The sequence below is a fragment of the Mastomys coucha genome, unplaced genomic scaffold (genome assembly GCF_008632895.1).
Source record: "Mastomys coucha isolate ucsf_1 unplaced genomic scaffold, UCSF_Mcou_1 pScaffold7, whole genome shotgun sequence".
Taxonomy (NCBI): Eukaryota; Metazoa; Chordata; class Mammalia; order Rodentia; family Muridae; genus Mastomys; species Mastomys coucha.
The window spans coordinates 40,323,230-40,344,110 of record NW_022196913.1 but is presented as its reverse complement, the minus strand read 5'-3'; the positions used below and the strand labels follow the sequence as shown (position 1 = coordinate 40,344,110).

Sequence of the window (20,881 nt, the reverse complement as noted above, 5' to 3'; positions counted from 1 at the left end):
TGCAGCTACTGTCAAACCTGACAGCTTCATTTAGCCTTTAGTGATTGGTGTGCTAGAGACAGGGATCATGTTTATGAGGCCACTGGGTGCCCTGATTCTGCAAGTCCATGCCAGCCCCAGTTTGAGGCAGGTGTGTGGGTGATGTGAGATGATGGAGTACCTCCTCCAAGATGCATCTGTGAACACTGACAGATGCCACAAACACTCCTCTGGATACAGTGAGAAAGAAGCCTGCATTTGGGTTCTACTTAAGTTTTATTGTTCCTAGAGGAGAACTATTTATCTTACTGAGAATCAGCAGCTGCCAGATGCTGCTTCCCATTGCATCCCCAGACTCTTCTAATGAAGGACTGATGGGTGGTCCACAAAGAAAAAATGCAAATGTGTAAATGTCACTTTCCCCATTTGCATATTGCACTGTAGTTCTGCAAGTGTGTACCAGAAGGAAAATTGAACCAAGGCAAGGAGCATATAGGCCCTTGATGTACTTACTGCCTATTCACCTTCCCATTTCAAAAACAAAAGTCAGGGTCAGTATGGTGAAATGCACAATGATACAATGTGTAGTTTGCCACCGTTAAAAAAAAAAAATCTTCCTAAAAGTTAAAAAATTATTTTAAAAGATAACATTTCTATACTTTCCAATAGAAACACAATAAAAGGTATAATAAATTCAAGCCAGCCATGGAATCTTAAATTACCTAGTAACAATATTTTTTAAAAAAAAATCAGGCAAGCTTAGTTTTAGGATTCTGTTGTCTTAAACTCGGTGTGTCTAAAACAAGTCTTGGAAACTGTGTACACCTTACACTCACAGAACATCTCAATTTGGACCAGCCATGTTTCAAGTGTACAGTGGCCCCTATGGCACACATGACAACACAGTCCAGATGGCATTGGAGCAACAACTGCAAACTCATTTATGATCTTTTATATCTTTTTTGTTTGTTTGTTTGTTTTAGTTTTTTATTAGATATTTTCTTTATGTATATGACATATGATATCTCCTTTCCCAGTTTCCCTTCTGAACAAAAGAAAAATAAATAAAATAAAAATAAAACAAAAAAAACCTGTTCCCTCCCCATTCCCCCTGCTCACCAACTCACCCTCTCCCGCTTCCTGGCCCTGGCATTCCCCTACACTGGGGCATAGAGCCTTCACAGGACCAAGGGCCTCTCCTCCCATTGATGACCGACTAGGCCATCCTCTGCTGTAGCCGTGAGTCTCACCATGTGTACTCTTTGGTTGGTGGTTTAGTCCCTGGGAGCTCTGAGGGTACTAGTTAGTTCATATTGTTGTTTGTCCTAAGGGGCTGCAAACCCCTTCAGTTCCTTGGGTCCTTTCTCTAACTCCTTCACTGGGGACCCTGTAGGTCTTTTACATCTTTACTGAGATTCACCATGCCACAAAATATACCTATTTGAAATATATTGCTGTTCTTAGGGTAGTCTGTGTATGGCAATCAACAAAATCAATTTTAAAACATTTTCAGGGTACCATCCAGGAACCCCACAGCCATTCAGTTATTCCTCATTCTCTCCTCTTCTCTCTCTATCCCCAACCAAATGATCTGTATCTGGTCCTTACAGACTGAATGTTCTAGTAGTTTTTTTCAGATGAACAGATTCATACAATGTGTGACCTTCTTATGTCTGGCTTCTTTCACTTAACATAGTGTCATCTGGGTCATCCATGGTGTAGTTTATGTCCAAACTCAATCCTTTTCTGATTAAGTAATGGTCCATCTGGGCATACCGCCTTCACTGCCACCTTTCCTGCCTCTGGTTCATCTTTTCCTCACTGAACATGCATCTGGGTTCTTTCTGCACATTTGTGGCTGTGAACTATACTTCTTTGAACATCATTGGACACCTTTTTTGTGTTAGCATATGTGTCCATTTCTTTGATGTATAGTTGCAAAAAAATCATTCCTACACTGTTCTGTAGCTGTTTTACATGCATTTCCTTAGGCTTTCTCTTTCAGTGGTTTGCATCCCTTGAGTGTGTGAGTATTTATAGCAGCTGCATTGTGATCTCCCCATCATCTTGAAGTAATTGTTTCTAGTTGCTGAGCTTGAGCATTATAATTGCTGGCAGTGGTGGCCCTGCTTTGCCCAGTACACTTCTAAGAACTAAAGATACAAAGGGCTTCTTCTACCACTTTCTTCCAATGAGAGGAAAGCTTGTGTTCTTGAAGCTCTTGGGGAGCCAGTTTTGCCTTAGCACAATTTAGGATGTTTCTATCAGTAACAACAACTATAAATCCTAGATAATAAAAGCACTCGGGGTTGTTTTAAATTCTGAGCTTCCTGTATTAGGGTCCCAAAGCTAAGTGATGGGAACATGTCACTCCAGTGAAGCAGCTGAGCACAGCAAAGGCAAAGGTGACATTGCTACAGATTACTGTGGAATAGGATCTTGTCACATTGACAGGCACTGTAGGGTTAGATCCAAGGTCAGGCTTTTCTTCGTCTTGCTGCTGAGTGCAGTGATAATCTACCCTGTGTGAACCAAAACACATCACAAACTGGACAATGTCTATACTAGATTGTTTTTGAGACTGACAGATCAAAACGAAACCCCTTTTGTCACTGAACTCATGTGAAAACTGGGAGTAGCCTTCTAGGTTCATGAGTGTCATGACAGTGTTGTGTCCATGAGAATGGCTTGGGGGAACAGCATAGAGAGGAAGCTCTTCCTTGCTAGATTCACCTGTGCTGGCACCCTGTCAACCTTCTGGCTTTCTACCCTACCAGGCTCTACCTGGGATCTTGGACAAGGTCTCTTCTTGGAATTCTTTCCTGTATTCACAAGAAAGGGAGTTACTATGCCAAGCACTGGGACAGATTGTGGCCTCTTTGTGAGTTGTCTGTGAAGCTGGCAGAAGAGGAGTGTGGAAGTTAGTCAGTGTCAGGCTATAAGGAAGAAAGATTTGTTGGGACTTATTCTTTCAGAGGTTTCAGTCTGTGGTTGGCTAAGTCCCTTGCTTTTGGGCCATATCTCACTGTGCACCACATAGGTTGGAGAAAGACTCTTCACCTCATGGCAGCCAGAAAGCAAAGAAAGAAGGAAAAGGGCAGAGGTCCCAATATCGCCTTCATGCCACACTCCCAGTAACCTAACTTTCTTCTAGACCCCACCAGCTAAAGGTTCCAGAACCTTCCAGCAGTGCCTCACATCGATGATCAAGTCTTTGTTGTGAGGGCCTTGGGGTACTAAGATGCCAACCATAACAAGGTGTTTGTCCACCATCCAAATGTTGCTGCAGACCACACCGATCCTTTACTCTCAGGCTCGAAAAAGAACAGGTTGGAGTGAGATGAGTTAACTGCAGAGCCACTGCAGCCATGTGTGCTGAAGGCTGATGTGGCCTGGAGTGTCTCTGGGGGTGGCACCAGCAACTTAAGATTCATTGAAGTAAGCAAGAGCCTTCTCTGTCTGCACCAGCCACATGTAAAGGATCATGAATACCAGCCTACTGGCCAATTCTGGCTTCCCTAGTTTCCCAGGTCCTTTAAGACACATGGCTAACACAGCCCCGGGTTGCACAGAGCTGAACCTCTCATTGGAGACAATTACATAAACTACGCAAAGCAAATGACAGCAAGTGTATAGTGTTCTGAGACAAACAGTGTCAAAGACCAACTGACTAACCTTGGGGTTGCTACAGGCACTCAGGCACCTCACACTGCACTGCAGGAGTGACCCAGAGGTGGGAAGGGAGGGCTCCCTCCACAGAGGCTCTCAGTGCCAGTATGGATTCCTGGTGCATTCACGATTATATTGTGCTCATGTCCTTGAATCCATGCTCCCCCCGCCCCCCAGAGGAAGCAGTATGTTAGTTCCTTTGCTATGGCTGTGGTCAAATACCATGACTAAAATCAGCTTAAGGCAGAAAGCTTTACTTGGGCTTACGGCTCGAGAGGTGGGGTCCAAAACAGCAGGAGAGGCAGTAGGATGGAAGGCTGGCTGATCAGAAACAGTCTTGTCCACATGCATGAAGTAAGGCAAGGCTGTAAACTGTCAAAGCCAGTGACATGTGTTCTCTAGCAAGACCCCACCTCCTAAGGTTCCTAAACGTTCCCAGACAGTACCACCAACTGGGGAGCAGTGCTCAAGCACATGAGCTTAGGGAAGGTTTCTCAGTCAACACCTCTCCTGTCAGGTGGGAAAATGAAAAGTGAGCGAGGAGGCAGAGAGCGGGATGAGGAAAGACTTTTTTCTCCCACTGAAGCTAAGACTGACCTGGAGACCCCTGGAGAGTGCAGATTGACCTCAGAGCTGTGACTCTCCTGCCTCTGCCCCACCTCTTGCGTGTTGGGGTTACAAGCCTGAGTTACCACACCAAACAGCCCTAGGTGTTCATGTCTAGCTGAGGCTGGGGCTCCAGCTACTGAGATACAGTGTGTGCTGTGTGGTCATAGAATGCTCACTCTCAACACAAAACAAAGCCTTCACTTCAAAGAAAAACGTGGTTTATTCTGGGGCCTTCCCCAGATATGACTGACCATTGCCCAGGAATGCAAAATTTCATTTCCCCTGAATACCATGTTTTATAGTTAAGAATAAAAAAAAGTCAAAAGTCAAAATAATTTGTAAACACATTGGTGAGAACATCAGGTAAGCAGGTTGTAAGAAAGTGAGGAAATCTCTGCTGTAGGTTCCAGGTGTTGATAGCATTCTTAGCTTTTGGGTTAATGGTTACTAATTACTTCTTAATCCCTCCCAAAAGGTTTCACATGATAGTCACAAGGATGACAGATCAGGTAAATATGGCAATGAACAGATATTAATGGGACTGAAGATAACTCAAGATAAATTGGCTCTGGATTTTCAACATTCCAGCTCTCCTCAATCAGAGAATTCTGATCAGTCATCCTTGCAGAATCTAACAAAGCTGTGGCTTTTTTTTTTTTCTTTTTTTTTACCACAAACTTCAGTTCACATCAGTTAGTGGGCTGGGTTAACTCAGTGTTAGGGCACCGCCTATCATGCTGAAGGCCCTAGGTTCTATCCCCAGGACCAAAAAAAAAATAATAATAATAACCATCCAATTAGTAACATCAGGCAGCATAAGTCTACATATGAAGGTGATGACTGCCTGGCCATTTAAAACTATTACAGGATTCGTATGCAGAGGTAAAGGTAGTTTATGGGGAAGGATTGTGATTCTTTATTTGTTTTAATTTTTTTGCACAGATTTTTTTAATCTATATCATTTACAGGGTTAACTGAGATTCTGTATGTCGATTAAAAAATTTAAATTTAGAAATAAGCTTCAAACTAAAGTACTAAGTTTTAACTCCATGAAGTTTGATAAATAAATTTACCTTTAGACTCTTGATCTCTGTACCTGTAAAGTAGAGATAGTGGCAGTGGCATTGGTAATGGTGGTAAGGGACTTAGTCACTGTTCTGTTGCTGAAAGCCACCACAACCAAGGCAGCCCTTATGAAAGAACACACTGAACTGGGGCTGGCTTACAGTCTCAGAGCCCTAGTCCATTAGCATCATGGCAGGGAGCGCGGTGGCACACAGGGCACTGGAGCAATAGCTCAGAGCTGTGTCCTAGTCCACAGACTGAGAGAGAAAGACTGCACCTAGCAAGGGCTTCTGAAACCTCAAAGCCCACCCTCCAGTGACACACATTCTCTGACAAGGCCACATCTACTCAGCCAGGCCACACCTCCTAATTACTTTCAAATGGTTCCACTCCTTGATGACTAACCACTAACGTACATGAGTCTATGGGACCATTCTTATTCAAACTCCCACAGAGATGAAGGTGATGGTGGTGGTGATGGAGATATCTGCTACCCATACTTTACAAGGAGCAGATAAGCCAACAAAGTGTGTAATGCTGTGGAAACTTTAAAATGTGGAGCAGTTTCAGTTGCTACTATGGAAGTATGAAGTCAGTGTACATCATCAGATTTATTTGAAGCAACTAGAATTGAAAAGTCCAAGTCATGGGTCCTTTTTAAAATCAGCAGTGACAAAAATGTGTCTGGGCAGGGATTAATTTTCTTGTACCTTCCCATAGCAGCTGAAGGTAAGCTCATCTGAAGGCACAGCCATGGCCTCCAGAGAACAGTTGCTCTGAATCCCTTTCTGCAGTGCATCAGCGCTGTGGCTGGAAACAGCCTCTATCCCTGGGTAGAACAGAGGATAAGCATTTTATGCATACTGCAGCTGTCTTGGGGAGCATGTGCCACCGTGCTCCCTGCCATGATGCTAATGGACTAGGGCTCTGAGACTGTAAGCCAGCCCCCAGTTAATCGCTTTCTTTCCTAAGGGTTGCCAAGGTCATAGTGTCTCTTCACAGCAATAGAACAGTGACTAAGTGCCTATCATCAGATCCCATTACAGATGGTTGTGAGCCACCATGTGGTTGCTGGGAATTGAACTCAGGACCTCTAGAAGTGCTCTTAACCACTGAGCCATCTCTCCAGCCCTCTATTAAGGAGAATTTTTTTTAAAGTATGAGAATTTGAAGAAAGTGAGGGAAAAGCCTAAGGTTTTTTGGTTTTTGGTTTTTATTGTATATATATGTATGTTGCCTGTATTTATGTTTGTGAACCATGTGCATGCCTGGTACCTATTGGATCCCCTGAGAATGGAGTTATAGACAGTTATGTGCCACCATGTGGATTCTGAGAATCGAATCTAGGTCCCCTAAAAAAGCAGCCAGTACGTATAACCACCAAACTGTCTCTCTAGCCCCAGGCCTAAGATTGATAAAGGTTCAACAGAGAAAGAAAGCAAAGCTCTTAGCACAGTGAAACGGGCCCCAAGAGGCTGACCACTGAGAGGCCTTGAGTAAAGACTTAATTGAGAATTATGAATAGATATTGATAAGGTAAATCTACTAGTTATCCTATTAGAAGGCCCCAGGTTGTGTCCATGTTCCCCTGTCCAAAACAAGATGATCATGCTCAGTTCATGTCCTGCCTGCCCAGGTAGGAGTAGCTGAAGCCCCACCTGCCCTCATCTCTGAAGCCCCCTTTTAGCTGTTGATCTTGACTCCTAGTCATTGGCCTGCTAGCTTAGACTTTGCAGATGTCTCCTGGCTATGCTCTTTGTTCTCATGTTTGTATAGTGGCTTGTGCTTCATCATGGTGAATAGCTGACTTATCACAGCTGTCAAGATGTAACTACAACTGTTCCTAGTTACCTCATGTTTAACTCTTGATTCTTTGGGCAAATTGGATCTCCTAAAATGGATAGGGGCTTTTAGAAACTGACTTTACTTAGAATTTACCTTCTACTGATTAGTTGTTTTAGAAGCAACACTATGTAAACGAGCATGTGTTCCACAGAGGGTCCGTGGATCTTAGGCAGCCAGCCCACCAACACTGGCCTTACTTCTCCCAGAGCCTCTATCTGTCTCTTATTAGGTCCACTTGGCTAACTCACGACCAGCTACAAGCTTCTTTATTTCTCATGCCTATTGTTCCCACCTTTAAAGTTTTAACTTGATATTCTTTTTAACCCTAATATGTAGTCTCACTGTAATGTGAGAGCAACTTGTTCTCCTCTTCTCCCCTACTGCCTATCATGAATTCCTGCTTCAGTAGAGTAGGGGGATATAAGCCAGGACAATTGTTCAACCAAGGCTGACCAGGGTCCTGTCATCAGTCTGAGCTGCTCTGGGCAGTGTCCCCAGCCATTGCAGAAGACTGGTGAAGTCACTATGGGTTTGTGACTCAAGACCTGGTTCATTCCCTCTGCAGGCTTGTAGAGACTAGTTTCATCCACCAAAGTAGTGTCCATCCAGTGCATGTCTTAGAAGCTGTGACTCATACTGTGAGCACAGCAGGTTGTGGTGGCGCACGCCAGTAGGATTTACTGAAGGAGGCAGAGGCAGGAGGATCACGAGTTCGAGGACAGCCTGGGCTATACATACTGTGAGCACAGAAGTGGGTGGAGAATGCTCAGATGCAGAGGTTGACACCTCTGCTAGGGGCCCAAGGATGCCTTCAGATATTGGTGCTTCTCTTACTTGGTATCAGGATTCGATTGCTATGAAAAGTTACCATGAGTTCAACAAAGCATTTAACTGTGTTTGGCTAGCAGAGGTTTAGAGTTAAACCTTCAGAGCTTTAGTCCATTATCAGCATGGTGGGAATGAAGGCAACACATGGGCAGACATGTTCTGGAGGAGGTGAGAGGTCTACTGGCATTTCAGGCCCTGCTTTTGCCCTCCCTTCCTGCCCCATCCAGAGTAACTTCCTACAGTAAACTAAGGGCCATGGGCCTCTTTCCTCCCTTGAAAAGAGGGAAGCCTCAGCATTGTGACTAGCAGCCTGTCCACACAGACTAGACCCCCTTCACAGTAGTAGCCCAGACTCCTCCTGAGCCCCATCCCTATGAGTGATGTACAAGGCATTGCACTGTCTTTGAGGCCTGGCCATGGTCATTCTGAATGAAAGACAGCCAAGCTGGAAAGCAGAGTAAGGGGCATTGACAAATAGCTGTAAGCATGAGGCATCTGGGAGGAAGGAGACAGTAACATTCAGGAATGTGAGGGCCAGACATCTGAGAAAGGTGTAGCCAAAGGGAGCAGCTGTTTATTTAAGGATGGTATAGCTTGACATTTTCCCAAGTATGGTATAGATAGCCTTGTCCTATCCCTTAGCCAAGAGTCTTCTTTACCCAGACATTTCAAGAAAGGCAAGAATCTTGCACATGAACTCATGTCTCCCTGACCCTGTGACCTGGGAGGTCTGGAGGAACATTCAGGAAGTAGCTCTTTGATGCCTGTGTTAACAGAGTCTGTGTTCTTCCCCTTGCATGTGTGGCTGCTGATGTCCTGGTTCCTTGCACATCCCTGTCCAGCTCAGCTCCTATCTCCTTGCCACTGAACTGGAATAAGATCTCACATAGGACTTGGGGCCCCTCTGAGGGCCTGCCAAGCAGTCTGGATCACACTGATATTTTTCTCCCAGTGACTATTGTGGCGTACTCTACAACATGACTGCTAGAGGGAGAGATATGGAGGAGCGCAGTTAGTCAGAGTGACCCTGGATTGTAATACCATTCTTGCCAGTGCTAAAGCACTGGAAAGAGATTACTACTAACCACATACCTAAAGTCTTTGGGTGTTACTCACAGCTCCCTGTGGGCCTGTGAGCAAGGGGCCATAACTACTGCAAACCTGTGGGCCCCAAGCTCTCTGGGTGGCCAGCAGGAGAACAGCTGTCAGAACCTGCCCGCTGACAAACAAAGGACTCCTGTCCTTTGTTTCTGTTGTTTCCCAGCCTCTCTAGCATGTGCTTCATTGACGTCAGAAATGAGGGCACAGGAAGGGGACCTGATGCCAGCTGTCAGCATCCTGTTAGGAATGTTTGGGATAGAATGCACCCAGAGAAACTTCCAGAAAGCACTGGATGTACAAAATGATTGAGCACAACCAGAAAAGAGGGCACTCACTGTGAATCATGGGGAACTTTTTCATCAAACTTCCCCGGGCAGCTTTTGAAAGGGACCAGTAAATGAGGGCATTGCATAGGCCTGAATGTGAAAATGAGTGTGATCCTGACTCCTACCCAGAGTCTTTCAGCACTGACTCCTCTGTGGGGCTCCCACCTTGGCCTGCGCTCTGCTGTGTTCATAACTGAGGAAACCATGACTCTGAGTAATGATCCCTCAATTCTGGAAGCCCACAAAGTCTAAAACCTAAAGAATCACATAAAGCAGTGCAGACTGCAGAACTGTTCCCTGTCCAGCCAAGTAAGGTGCTGGGTAGTCAACTGGTAACAATGGCAAACTGAAAGCTGCTAAAGCAGAGGTAGGCTGAACATCTGCAGTGGATGAGCAGGGCTGGCCTTTGTCCTGAACAGCGTCTCTGAGTCTGCCTTCTCATTCACCCTAATAACAGTGGTCCTGAGGGAGTGGATAGCTAGGGCAGCATAGTGCCCCAGTGTTCATCACAGATGAATAGTCAGGAGTATAGGCATAAATGTTTTTGCAACCTACTTTTAATAAAGGTTCAACCTCTTCTCTAGCCCACCACCCAGCAGAGGTAGTAGAAGAGAAAAGTTATTAGAATATGGGGGAAGTGGACCTGCTCAGCCATAGTTCTTTGGCTGTGATCCTCTTGGGCAGCAGTTCAGCCCTGTAGCAAACGCCAAATATAATTCAGCAGCTGCAGACCAGTCCTCTAGGCAGGCAGACACCACACACTAACTGGCAGCTACAGTCCAATCCTTTCAGCAAGCCAACATCAGGCACCAACCAGCAACTGTAGTACAATCCTGAAGAAACCACCAGGCTCGCTAACTGGCTTGAGGCGAGGCCGCAGAAGCAGCAAGCTACAAGCAGTTCTTGGGCAAGTTTCTCTCAGTGTTGGAGTTATCACAACTTGAGCTCAACAACACTATGTAAAGCAAACAATACATGCGTGTCTTTATTGAATAATAGGTGTGGAGGAAACCAAACCTAGGCTCAGTGCTCCTCTCCCACCGTCTGAGGGTCATATTTATATTCCTTTATCAAGCATCCTTTCACATGTCTGCTATATCCAAACATCCTTTCACCACTGTCTGCTTCAGGAAAACAGTTTGCTTTAGCAAGACATCCTTCCACCTGCGTGCTCCAGCCAACAATCATTTGATATAACTAACTTTCCAAAGAAGTAGAAGTTTCCAGTTCCCAGAGTTTGCTCATTCTGGCCTGTAACCAAGGAGGGATAGTGAGCATTTGCACAGCCTTGCCACTAACTGTATCGGGACAGGGCCTACTGCTGAGGTGCTGGTGACCTCAGTGCTAAGTTCAAGGGCTGACGTGTACCAAACTTGGGTCTCCCTTAGTGCAGGAGCATGACCTCCAGTGGAACATTGTCTCTGGCAATGCGCCCAGACTCTGCTGTCACCATGCCTGGCAAAGAACCAAGTTGTACTCTGACGTGATGTTTGGGTCCCAGGTTTTCTCAATTCCAAGAAGGGCTGGGTGCCTGAGTTGGATCTACTGTTCGGATGCTTTCATTTCACAGAGCCTGTTATGCAATGCTCCATGAGGCTCCTAGGGACTCCAGCCAGGCATGTTTGTTTCCCTGCCTTACCAGTTCTACCCTAGCCCAGCAGAGGTGGGAGAATATGCTAGAACAAGTACTTGTCTCCTGCTCTTTGTTTTGTTTTTCTCTTTCTATAGAAATGTGCTGCTTTATTACAAAGAGTCTCACAAAATGAAAATATATCAAAAAGGAAACTAGGCTAACAACCTCCACCTACAGAATTGGGGAAGACAGAGCAATGTAAGTTTTTCTGCTTGCCCAAGACCAGTGCGAAGGTATAAAAAGAACCAATCTAAAAATGGCTGATATTACTACCTAAGCCTGAATAAAGGAGCCCAGAAGACCTAGTCACCCCTTGTAGAAGCCCTAATAACGGCATCTTAACAGAACTCCTTAACAGGTACTTGGCAGTTCAGGATTTTGTCTTCTGGTTGATTTCTTTCCACTCAGACCCTACATGGTTCAAAACTAAGACCTGGGGCAAGATGGACAAGGTAGCTCTGGGAAGAGGTCTCCCAGCACCACTGCCCTGGGCCCTGGCCTTGGTTCCTATCTAGTACCTGGAGATGTTATATTTAATATATTTTATATAAATACACAGAGGAATAAAAAGTATAAAATCTGAGAGATTAAGGAAAAGGGAGGAAATGGAGAAGACAGCTGTAGGCCTTGCTCAGGCCAACTTGACCTCTTCTTTGACCCCTTTGGCTTCTACCTTCTCCTCCTTGGTTTTCTTCCTCTTCTGTGACTTCTTTTTTTTTCTCTTCAGGATCTTTCTCTTTCATCCTCTGTTTTGACTCTTCTGGCTTTTTAGAAATTAAAACAGTTCTTACGACTACCCTCTCCCTCCTCAACTGAATCAGAGAATTCTTTCTTGCAGGCAGTGAGTTTGTCAGAGAAGCAGATGGAGATGCATTTGTCAGCATCTTCCTCGTCCTCATCACTGTCCTCTGGGATTGCCAAGGGCATAGGGCTGCATTCTCAAGTTCTCAAAGAACCTCTGCTTGATCTTTTCTAGGTATTTATTAGTGTTCTGGTTAGTCATATTGGAAGGGCTGATGTAAAGCTTAAAATTTGGTCCAAAGTATTTAAAGCAGTAATTGTATGGTAGCTCTTTAGGGATCTGTGTCCAGGGTCACAGCTCTTTCATAAGTCCAGCACGGAGCAACATTACAGATGGTATAGCCTTTTCCTTAGCTGCCTCCTCCCAGCATTAGCATAGGCTAGTTGAAACTCGTGACAAACTCCACATGCCCTTTGATGGTCAGATTGAAGTAACATGACAGGGAATCTGAGCCACATTGTAAGACCACTGCACTAGGCTAGAACATCTCCATAGCTTTGGACATGACTAGCTTGAAAATGGCTTCATAGGACCCATCATGAATCCAATCTCAGAGTGGGTAGTTAATGGCATAGTCCTTGCTTTTACCAGCCCCAATGTCCCATAGGTCCCCAGATTCCAGGAAGTATTCTCCATATTTATGAAGGGACACAATCCTAACCCGGTCCGTGGTATAGGAGGCCTCTTCCAAGCCATTGCCATGGTGAATACAGCTACCCAGCCCTGTTCACAGCAATGTCCATCTGCTGCTTTTTAAGTTTTACAGCACGTGCCACAAAGTCACCAGTAGACACACCTGACAGAATTTAAGCCATATTGGACAGTCCTCACCATTGTTGAATCTCTGTATTTGCTGGCTGTGTTCAAATGTGTTATCTGGGCAAATGGAACACAAGAGTTTAATGTTGTAATTGCTGTGGTACTTGGTCATCTCCTCAGCACTGGCTTTGTGAGGATGATAGACTTCCATTTTTCCATAGGGACCATAGTTAAGCATCAGTTTGGGAGTCATGCAGATTTGGTTAGTCTTTATTGGGTGGTCTTGTTCATAATAGTAGTTCCCAACATCCCCATCATAGTAGTAACAGACATTCCTCTTGGAGCCCTCAGTCTGCACCATCTTGCTCATTGCCCAGCCTCTCCCATCAGTATCCTGTCTGTTCCTGTCTCCTGTTTCTTAACCACTTCCATACCCTGAGCACTGGTCTAGACCAGAGCTGGAAGCATCCACAAGCACCAGCTCTTGAGACCAGTGCACAGGTCCTCATGTCTTACAGCAGGACCATACCTGCAGTCTCACCATTTATTGTATGTAGCCTTACCTTCTAGAAGGACTTGGTTAGAAACTACTCCACTGTGGGATGAGCTGGTTAGTTGGTTGGTTGGTTGGTTTGTTCGTTTGTTTGTTTGTTTATTTGTTTGTTTTAAAGAGTACTCATTCAGTAATAATAGTAAGGGTAAGTGCTTACCCCAAATCTCCTTAGATTACACTCCCTGTCATTTATTACACAAGAATGTCAATCAGAAGAAAAGAGCAGTGTCTTGCCTGCCTTCCCCTCATGCCATGGCTTCCCTAATGAGCAACTCTAGTGTTGCCCAGGCAGTGACTACCTGGAAAAGCTAACCCCTCCCACCTTATTATGGCTATAGACTTGTTAGGAGCCTCTGCACCCACACATGCATCCATTCAAAACAGACCTGTCCCTGTAGCAAGAACCAAAAGCTTGTTGAAATGGGAAGCCTTCTGACTGTGACTTCAAGCTCCTTAGAGGCCACAGTTCTCTGAGATCCCTTAAAATAGTTATATTTCCCCCTGGAACACAAAGGAAGGCCGTCATATAGAGTGGGCTTACTTCTGTAACTGAACATCAGACATGCAAACAAATAAGATGACTCAGGCAGGTGAAAGAACTATGCCATCCTTTGTCCAAACTAGAACACTTGAAAGAAAGATCACTGTATATCACCAATCCTGCATGGGCAGCCATTGTACACAGGATGCAGGAATATGTTAATGAGAGCATGCCCATTTATATCTGCTTTCTCTGTCCCTATGAGCAAGGATAACAACAATAATTGCTAGCTATGGTGTGGGATGTAAGGAGGGGAGTATATTTGTTATTTTTTTCTTTTCCTTTTTTTTTTCCTTGCTGATAATTATACCTGAAAATTGCCAAGCAATTGTTCTACAAGTGAGCTACACCACAACACTATTCTTTACTCTTGCCAGGAGCAGTTACTACACAGGGACAAGTATTATGTCAGCATCTCTGTCCTCATTAAGAAGGATTCAGTGTCTAACTCAGGGCTTACAGGCAGAGTAGGCAGTGGTGTCAAGGCTGCCGTGGTGTCACAGAAAGTGGCTAAGTGGATGGCAGTTGGACAAGCTGTCCAGCTTTGGCATAAGCCAGAGGTCCTGATGCTGTGAGTGCCCTCTGCAGTACAGGCCAGGGAGAGTGGGCAGCTGGGTACTTGCCCTCTGAAAAAAGGCCTCAAGCTGGAATTCCATGGGAGATTCATTAATTGGTAGCTGAAAGGTATTTTGTTGCGCTTATTGCCTTCCAAATCCCCTGTTAAGTATAGCCATGTTGCGAGAGTGAGAGAGCTTTAAAATGTTCTTCTGAAACTGAATGTTTGGAAGCACAAGATAAATTCAGTGTATCTTCCCAGAAATCCATGATCACCTTGGGAAAAACACTTTTAACATATACTTAAGGATCTATAGGATACTTCAGAGAAATATTCTTAATAACCCCTTCAAGTCTACCCAAATCCCCAAGAGTGAGACTGTCAGCTAATTGATATCGGGGTCCAGTGTGAAAGGCTCTGCTGTGTTGACCTCTCACCTCTGGTGAATACCCTGCTATTTTGGGTGTATCCCAAAAATGATTTCAGAGTTTTGTTTTCACAGTGTTCTCTGTTTTGGCATCATTGTCTTTTGGTGGCTTGTCTGTCTGGAACTGTTTTGTCCTGTCCCTGTTTTGTCCTGTCAGGTCTTCCTGTGGAGCCCAGGCTGGCTTCAATTTCTCCTACCTCAACTTGAAGCTGGGGTTGTGTGTCCTCTACATGCAGCCTCATCCTCCTCTTCCTATTAGCCCAATAAATTATGCCTTTCCATAAGACGACTGGCCTCACATTTCATTAAAATCTGTTTTAGAAGCTGAGCACAGTTGCTCACACTTGAATCCAAGCATTTGGAATGCTAAAGCAGAATCCCAGGAGTTTGAGACCAGCCGGGGCTACATAACTAGTTGTAGGTTAGTTTGGAGCTATAATATGAAACCTTGCAGAAGAGGGGGTAGTCTAAATTTCTAAGTTTAGGCAGAAGGATAATTTTGTTATTTTGGCTTTCTAAGACAGTCTCATTACATATAGTGTTGGCCTGAAAATGCTGTATCCGAGGCTGACAAACTGCCTCCTGGGTGCAGGAATTACAGACTTGCATCACCACACCCAGCCTAGATCTTAAGTTTTCTAGTTTATTCCCGAAGATCATGCATAGTTCCTTTTTTTTAAAATATTATTACATTTATGTGTACATATGTATAGCACACAGACCCATGCTACAAATACACATGTAAATATCAGAGAATAGCATGCAGGATCATTTGTTCCCTTCCATCCTGTAAGTCCAGAGAAGTGAACTCAGATCACTGTGCTTGGCAGACGTCTTTACACACGGAGCTGTCTCATCAACACCACACCTTCCTAATTAAGGCTCTATTTTGGTATGGTTTTAGTTACTGTGACAGTTGGTACTGCACTGGCTTTTATCATATGTTCAGTGTGGATCACTGTGATACTCGAGTCAGTGTGTGAAATGGAAGAACATGCTCATGCAAGCAAGGACATGCCTTCAATGATTATTAAAGCAAAACAAGTTATGTTCTCTTACATGAAATACTCTTGAGCACTTAGAGCAGCAGCTGGAATATTGCAAATGCTCGTTCGATGCCCTGTCACTTTCCTCATGATGGAGAGTAATGGTGTCATCACATGCTTTTGGGGCACATTTGCCACTTGCCCAGGAAATGGCTATGCCTGGCCAGCTTTAGTAACCTCAAGGAAGCGAGTAGCAATGGTCTACCTTGAATCTTACCAGCACAGCCAGAAGTCCATATCTCTCTTGTCACTTCCAGTGTCTATGCACGCTCTTCTCACCAAGCCCTCAGACCAGTTAAGAGTACAAGGGCCCTCCTGGGCAGGAAACCACAAGTTTCTCAAGTTCAACCCAATTTAAAAAAAAAAAACAAAAAACCTCATATTCAAAGCCACATGGCCTTATCATCCATAACATTGGCATGCCATTTTAATCATTACAGACCCATATGCTCTTGCAGGTAGAAAGAGAGGGGCCTTCAAAGATTGCTCAAGTTGATACACATCATGACTGAGATCGGTCATGCACATAAGCAGCCTTTCATACACACTTGCCATGTGCCTCTCTTCTACATTTGGTCTTTGGGCATAGCTAGAACAATTGCTGAGTGCTCCCCATACCTGTTGTCTAGTTGGTTCCCTGCTACTCTGTGAAACAAGCAGGAAGTAGCAAGGGCAGGTTTAGGATTCCTGGCAGGGCAGATCCATTCCACCAGCAGGTCTTTCTACCCCCACTTCTGGCTGTTGAGCCCAGCTCTCCTACCCTTGAGTCTCAGGTGCATTGGAGGGTGATTGTACATCACTTCTGAAGACTTAGCAGTAAAGACCTCAAGGACTAAGATAATTCTGTTTTCTTGCCTTCTTCTTGCAGCTGAATAATCTGTCCTTTTCAAATAGACTCTAATGCCAATTCTGAAAGTTTATAGAAGAAAGGTGTGATCCATTTTAATGGCCAATTTATGCACAGTGATTGTATGGCTGTGGAAGTCATTTGTGGGTTCTGAGGGGGCTGTAAATTGAAGTTGCTAATTGCACTTCCTTAGTTCCCTTGATGTAACTGTCTAGCCTGCAGCCTAGTGGCAGCATGCTGTGTCATCAGTGTTGCAGCCTGAATCCCACCAGCCTCCTGCATATGCTGACGCCTTGTACAGGCCTGAAAAATGCAACAGGACAGTTAGATGTACAATTGTGGACTCTGTTCCATAGCACTCATTGAGATAGCTGTTTGGGATTCCCTCCCTGTGAAAATCAATGTTCCCCTTACCTCTCCTGTAATTGCTCTGGGTTAATCCCTATAGTCCTGGATTATGGTGTAAAACTCTGTGCTCAGCCAACATTATACTGTTCACTTCTGTTTAACAGTCAGTGGACATTCTTGTTGCAGGACATGGTTGGCCTATTGCTGTTTTTATCAGCTTGCCTTCATTGGGTCTGTATTTATACACTGTATTAGCCACAGCAGATTTGGGTTTCACAATAGCCAGCATAGAACCTTACCACCACAGGTTGCAACACACCATCACTCTTAGTCACCAAGTAAAGCCATGCATCACTGATGATGGGATAGGTATGTCCTGAGGAAGTTGTCATTAATCCATGTTATTGCTGTGGAATCATCATAGGCTCTGTTCACACAAACTACAGTACCACAGGCAGTATGATCTGCACTCGTGCACATAAACACACACAGACACACACACACAACTTTACAAAGTCTTTCTTGAAAGAGACAGTAGATACCTTGTTTTGTAAATACCTTGTTTTGTGTGCGTGCACTTTCTCTAGTTTGGTTGGTTTTGGTTTTGTCTTTGAGACAGGGTTCATGTAGTCCAGGCTGGACCTGAAATCAGTATGAACCAAAGATGACTTTCAACATTGATCTTCCTGCCTCCATTTCCCAAGTGCTTGATAAGTAGATGTGCATCTGGTTTATGAAGTTCTAAGGATTGAATACAAGGCTTTGCATGCTGGAAAACACTGTATAAATCAGTTAAATGCCCTGCACATTTAAACCTATATATAAAACAAATGGGGCAGGAGCTAGGAATGTAGTAGCCCAATGGCAGGGTGCTTGCTTATAATGTGTAAGGCCCTGAGTCCAGTCCCAGGACACCTCCACCCCTGAGTCCAATCCCAGGACACCTCCACCCCTGAGTCCAATCCCAGGATACCGCCACCCCTGAGTCCAATCCCAGGACACCACCACCCCTGAGTCCAATCCCAGGACACTGCCCCCCTTCAAGTCCCTCCAAAATCTGTGCCATAGTGCAATCAAAGGAGGGTACCCTGGGCTAGCAGGGCAGCTCCATGAACATCAGAGATCCAGGTACTTCCTCTATACCCTCATTCTTAGTGTGTGACTCCCAGATCTGACTTCTCTCACAGTGCCAGATAGCTTTGGTGATCCAGCCATCCAGTTCATATAGCAAGGAGAAAGAAGGCCAAGTGTCTTAGGATTACTATTGCTGAAACACCATGACAGAAGCAACTTGAGGGAGAAAGGGTTTATTTGGCTTACACTTCCACATCACTGTTCATCATTGAAAGAAGTCAGGACAAGAAATCAATCAAACAAAGCAGGAGCCTGGAGTCAGGAACTGATGCAGAGGCTGTGGAGGAATGCTGCTTACTGGCTTGCTCACCCTGCTTTCTTACAGAACTCAGACCCACCGGCCCAGTGATAGCACCACTCACAATAGGCTGGGCCCTCCCCCATCAATCACTGATTAAAAATGCCCTACAGCTGCATCTTATGGAGACGTTTTTCTCAGTTGAAGTTCCCTCCTTTCAGATAATTCTAGCTTGTGTCAAGGCAACATAAACATAGCCAGGAGACCAAATGAAAAGAGGTGAAGGCATGTATGGCTGGAGCTTTGGTTCTCAACCGTGGGCCACAGTCTCTTTGTGGGTGGAATGAGCCTTACACAGGTCACGTATCATATATCAAAATATCAGACAGTTACATTACAATTCATAACAGCAAAATGACAGTTATGAAGTAACAACAAAAATAACTTTATGGTTGGGGTCAGCACAACATGAGTAACTATATTAAAGGGTCACAGCATTAGGAAGGTTGAGAAGCACTGAGCCAGAGGGTTAGCTCAGTGGTAGAGCACTTGCCTAGCCCATGGCCAGATCATCCACCAGTGATGTCAGCCACCACATCCATGGGTGTGTGTAGCTATGAGGAGGGAAACTAGACTGTAGACTTCTCGATCAAAACAGTGACCCTAATAAGGAAAAAGAAACAGCCCAAAGTCATCCATTGTGATGATCTTGTTTCAATAACAGAGGCATATAATTTTATAGTAATGTAACTGTACCCATTACAATGATGGATAATTCATGAAATAAAGTGAATGTTAACTTATAGAGGAACAGGCCCTGGACAGAGAGTAGAGTAGCCCACCCCCAGTGCCACCCTGTGATTCTTGGATCATATACACACATCAGTCTCCATCTTGCTGTTGTTGATGCCCATTTCTGTGCTTCACCATATCATCCAGCAGCCTGCACCTCCACACCTGCTAGACTGAAGTATTCATTCCTCACTGCTACTGGCCACAGCTGGTCCCATCCTGTATGGACTGGTATAAGAGTTTCTAATTGTAGATGTCAGCTTGCCACAAGCTAGAATCACCTGGGAAGACAGTCTCAGTGAGACTGTGTAAATCAGTTGGCCTGTGAGCATGGCTGTGGAGACCGTGGAGACCGTCTTGGTAAATCAGTTGGCCTGTGAGCATGGCTGTGGAGACCGTCTTGGTAAAGCAGTTGGCCTGTGAGCATGGCTGTGGAGACCGTCTTGGTAAAGCAGTTGGCCTGTGAGCATGGCTGTGGAGACCGTCTTGATTGCCGTAACTGATGTGGGAAGAAGACCGAGCCTGAAAGTGGGGACACTGTTCCCTCAGTTTGAGTTCTGGACAGTATAAAAGTGAGAATACTAGATCAGTGCTGAGTGTGTATGTATTCATCCCTCGCTGCTCTTGACCCTGGATTAATAGCTGCTTCAAGTCCCTATCAACCTGACTTCCCTGATAGAAAATGGCTGTGAACCTGTGAACTAAAGTAAATTGCTCTTGCCAAGCAGTGGTGGTGCACACCTTTAATCCCAGCACAGAGGTAGGTGGATCTCTGAGTTCAAGACCAGCCTGGTGAACCCAACAAGTTCCAGGACAGCCAGAGCTACACAGAGAAACCTCATCTCAAAAAACAAATAATAATAATAATTATGATGATGATCTCACAGCAGTAGAAGTGGATCTGAAACAGGATCTTGCCACCACAGGTGTGAGTCAGTCGTCTGATACACACATTTTTATGGCTCTCACTTTTCTAAAAATGATTCAGGAACCACGATCTGTCTAACCTCTATCGTCTTCACTTTATTCTCTGTCCTACGATCCCGTCCCTCTGCTTCCAAGATGAGCCCTTGCTGACTTTGACACTTTTCAAGGTCCAAGAAACCCTCCTGTGTTTCTGTACTGCTGCCCTTGTTCGTGCCTGTCCCCAACCGTGCCCCAGCTCCAGCTTCTCTGAGCCCTTGCCTTATGGCCACTGACTCTGAGAGGTCTAACCTAACTCCTGGATGTCTCACCTGGATTCGTCTAGGACTTCCAGAACAGAGGCTATTCATCCTTCAGCTTGAATGGCAAGTGGCGCTGTGCTCTATGTCTCTTGTCCAGCAGATGCCTGTTTGCTGCATGATGGTGACCAACTTTACACCTATAAACCTTGCCTGTCTCCATCTCTCTGCAGAACCCTTGCCCTCAGATCCTTCATGCTCAGTACTCATTGGTCTGCTACGCACTGTTGTCTGCCAAGACTCAGTGATGTATTGTATACAGTTCATCCTGACTTGTAAGCAGAAGTGGGGCATGAGTGGGGTAAGACAGCATGGACTTGAGTGCATTACCTCATCCAGGCCCTAGGTAGAGACCACATGTGGTCTACAGGCTACTCAGAGAAAAGAGCAGACTGCTGACTTATCTCCTAAGCTGATGACCTGTGGGTAGCAGATGGTTAGGAGGAAAGCCACCTGCTGGGAGAGGGCAGGAAACAGCCCCACCTCTAGGTATCTCAGGACACTTGTTCTTCCTCATGTCTCTAGTATCTGCTCTGGCCAGATTCTTGCCAGCTGCTCAG

General features: G+C 45.0%; 1 protein-coding gene and 1 pseudogene across 1 annotated transcript in view; one reads left to right on the top strand and one right to left on the bottom strand.

Moving 5' to 3' along the window:
• The window catches only part of Lyrm4 (LYR motif containing 4), a 135,714-nt gene that overhangs the window by 110,961 nt on the left and 3,872 nt on the right, over positions 1-20,881 (top strand). The gene's annotated exons all lie outside the window — the stretch shown is intronic.
• On the bottom strand, positions 11,687-12,977 carry LOC116082723 (annotated as a pseudogene).